Source organism: Sinocyclocheilus grahami, unplaced genomic scaffold, assembly GCF_001515645.1.
Source record: "Sinocyclocheilus grahami isolate Dianchi unplaced genomic scaffold, SAMN03320097.WGS_v1.1 scaffold5783.1, whole genome shotgun sequence".
NCBI classification, from domain to species: Eukaryota; Metazoa; Chordata; class Actinopteri; order Cypriniformes; family Cyprinidae; genus Sinocyclocheilus; species Sinocyclocheilus grahami.
Genome location: NW_015510376.1, coordinates 8371 through 12273, shown reverse-complemented (window position 1 = coordinate 12273; position 3903 = coordinate 8371). Strand labels below are relative to the sequence as shown.

Genomic DNA, 3903 nt, shown 5'->3' with positions numbered 1-3903 from the left:
TTGTCAGTCATGGCATCCTCCAGTGGTCCACTAAATGAGGAGCTCACGTGCTCCATCTGTCTGGATGTGTTCACTGATCCAGTCACCACTCCATGTGGACACAACTTCTGCAAAACCTGTCTGAGCAAGTGCTGGACAAACACACAGTCCTGCTTCTGTCCACTCTGTAAAGAAACATTCAGCAGAAGACCTGATCTCAAGATTAATATAACACTCAGAGAGGTTGTGCAACACTTTAAGGAGAAGCTCAATCTCGGAATATCTGAGGTGTTGTGTGACATCTGTGATGAAAGAAAGCAGAAAGCCGTGAAGTCCTGCCTGACGTGTCAAAGCTCTTACTGTGAGACTCACCTGGAGCCTCACCTCAGAGTGCCACGTCTAAAGAAACACACACTGATCAACGCTGTGGAAAATCTGGAGGATTATATATGCCAGAAACACGAGAGACCTCTGGAGCTGTTCTGCAGAGATGATCAGATGTGTGTGTGTCCTGCACTGAAGGAGACCACAGGACTCACAACACTGTTCCTATAGAGGAGGAGAGTCAACAGAAGAAGGCAAGAAATACAAACAAAACACTTTAAACTCCCATTAAATGCAGTTCTTTTCTCTGTGTTGAAATTGCAAGACTTTTTCAAGGGATTGTCCCTTTCATTTCATTCAGTTTGACTGGACAAACACTTATGTAGTGCAAGAGGAGTCATTGATAATTTTGGGGTTTTTTTCCATTAGATTATATACAGATTTAAAATTTACATTGTCTAAAGTAAAAGCACATCAAAATCCTTATTAAAACACAGACTTCGATGGAAGCTCTCTCTTTCTCTGTCTGTAGAATCAGCTGCTTCAGACACAGACAGACATGCAGCAGATGATCCAGAACAGAATGAAGAAGATTGAAGAGATCCAGCACTCAGTAGAGCTGAGAAAGGTGAGTGGAAAAAATTATTCCAATTAATAATGGTATGCCTCATAATATTTCAGTCTGCATAATAAATGTGCTGAAATAAATGGATAAAAAAATTATAATGTTTCAAGTAACAATGAGGTCAGTAGATGAGAGAATTTTTCTTTTTTGAATGAATCTCTTTAAATATATATTTAATAACATAACAGATGTATTGTCATATAGAATATTTAGTTAATTGATCTCATTGATCAGAGGAACACAGAGGAAGAGAAATCGGCCAGTGTTGAGCTCTTCACTGATCTGATCTGCTCTATTGAGAGATGTCAGTCTGAGCTGCTGAAGATGATGGAGGAACAGCAGAAAGCAGCAGAGAAACAGGCTGAAGATCTCATTAAAGAGCTGCAGCAGGAAATCACTGAGCTGAAGAGGAGAAACACTGAGCTGGAGCAGCTCTCACACACTGACGATCATCTGCACCTCCTGCAGGTCTGTCAACTTCTGTATCATCACTGAGAATGTACAATATTACAGGACAAACACTGTTTCCAGGTCTAGTGAGCTACTTGACCATTTTTTTCTTACTAGTTTTTCGAAATCATACAGAACAGAATAAGACTAATAAATCCGTATTAGGAAAATGTTAACTGTGTTAGACAAGTACTGTGTAAAATATTGTGTAGCTTAGTGAACCAAACTGAGAGACCATTTTGAAGGCTCAGGAAACCTTTGCAGGTGTTTTGAGTTGATTAGCTGATTGGCATGTCACCATATTCTAATTTGTTGAGATAGTGAATTGGTGGGTTTTTGTTAAATGTGAGCCAAAATCATCACAATTAAAAGAACCAAAGACTTAAACTACTTCAGTCTGTGTGCATTGAATTTATTTAATACATGAGTTTCACAATTTGAGTTGAATTACTGACATAAATGAACTTTTCCACAACATTCTAATTTATTGAGATGCACCTGTATATATGTAATAATCTTGTCTCCTGCTGTAGATGTACTCAACCCTGTGCAGTCGTCCACACACTAAGAACTGGACTGAGATCAGTATCGACTCTGATGTGAACGTGTTCCCTCTGCATAGAGCTCTGACTCAACTGAAGAAAACTCATAAGACACTAAATGAAAAACTCTGTCAAACTGGTATGTGAACATTAAATATAGTGAATTTTTTTTGTCAGTAACTTTAAGAAAAATTTTTTTTCAATGAATATTTTGGGTTAAATCCAATTCTGTGAATCTGTGACATGCTAGCAATAGTCTGTCTGACCACAATATAGACTGCAAAAAAAGATGGACGACGCATCTCCACTTTCTTCCACTATAGAAAAGTGAAACCGAAACAGTATGGCCACTCATCTTGTGAAAATGACGTCATTTGGACCCAGAGTCTGCAGTAGTGATCATGAGGTGGAGCCGCGGTATCAAAGTCCCACCCAAACTCCTGCAGACCCAATCACACGCTCACAATCATGACACTGACCACACCCTATTTTTATAGCATCAAATAACGAACTAAAAGCAAACTTATTAGAAACACGAACACTTGAACATATATCAGTGTGCTAAAAACTACCTGAAATTATGGAAAACATCTTTGGGAAAAATTTATTTGAAGTGTAAATGTAATTATTTAGTTTGACTCATGTCCCATTCATTTACATGGAGAGGGCGGGTTTATTACCTATCAAAGTCCCTTTAATGGGGTCATATGATGCGATTTCAAGTTTTCCTTTCTCTTTGGAGTGTTACAAGCTGATTGTGCATAGATAAGATCCCTGAAGTTGCAAAGACTAAAGTCTCAAAACCAAAGAGATATTCTTTATCAAAGTTAAGACTCTGCCACGCCCCCCTAAAATGGCTTGTTCTAACACGCCCCCACATATCTACCTCACTATGTGGAAATATTAGCATAATGCCGCCCAAATGTGCACGCAAAGAAAGAAGGCGTGGTTTCAGTAACCGCAGTGCCTCTCGGGCATGCAAGTGCAGCTTGGGGTGTGGTGTCATGATTGTTCATGAGCCTTCAGTCTTTGAATGGGGAAACATCAAATTCTCCAAAACTGTTCGCCAAGCTTATGATTAAATTCTCCAAAACTGTTCGCCAAGCTTATGATTAAATTTCATATCGACTCCAATGAAATCTGACAACATCTGTCTCATAGATGTTGTTTCTTTTGCTCAAATAGCATTAAAAAAAGCTTATTATTCAGGATAGACCAGCCAGTGCGCATGCGCTGTCCTAAGAGCATGTCTCAGAATGCTGAATGTTTCTATAGCAACCGGGACTTCCAACGGCAGTTGCAGTGACGAGAGGACTTTACAGATTAGCTGTTGGCTCTTTTACTCAAAAGGGGGAGCTTCGTTCAATAGAGCGGCTATATTGAGCATTGCATTTTTCCCTCATTCAAAACTATACAGTGACACGTCTTGGGTATTCTATAGTCTTTGTTACCTACAAACTGCAGCCAGACACAAATGGCGATCAAAATGATTTGGCTTCACTTTTCAGGTTGTGTGTGGTACACTTAGACCACAAACTATTGGTGCTTCTCAAACAGAAGGCTGCATCCTATCAAATGTCGCTGAAGGCCGTCTCAATCGGAAGAATTCTTGGAAGGCAGCCATCATTTTGCATCCTTCATTTAGCTGAATTTGAAGGATGCATGGGATGTATCTTTGCGACCTTCAATCACCCACAAACCTTTGTATACATCCCAATTCACGAAAATAAACTGACGGAAAACGAGTCAGTACTGAGCTTGTCTGAATTTATTATGAAATGTAAGACAATAGTAATGTTTTCAGACATGAAAGCATAGATGTTATCTTTTGTTTTGGTGTAAATTACTCACTTAACACTAAACTACCAATAATGTAAGCCACTGGAGACGGCTCTGATTCATTGTATTGCATTAATAGAAAGCCAAATAATATAAAGTTAATATAAAGTAAACAAAATTCTGTTTTATTAGTATTTTTGTGCT

The 3903-nt window shown here is 38.8% G+C and overlaps 1 pseudogene; it reads left to right on the top strand.

Annotated features, from left to right (window-relative positions):
* The first annotated feature begins 9 nt into the window (after nucleotides 1–9).
* Nucleotides 10–3903, top strand: part of LOC107577340 (E3 ubiquitin/ISG15 ligase TRIM25-like) — a 5774-nt pseudogene continuing 1880 nt past the window's right edge.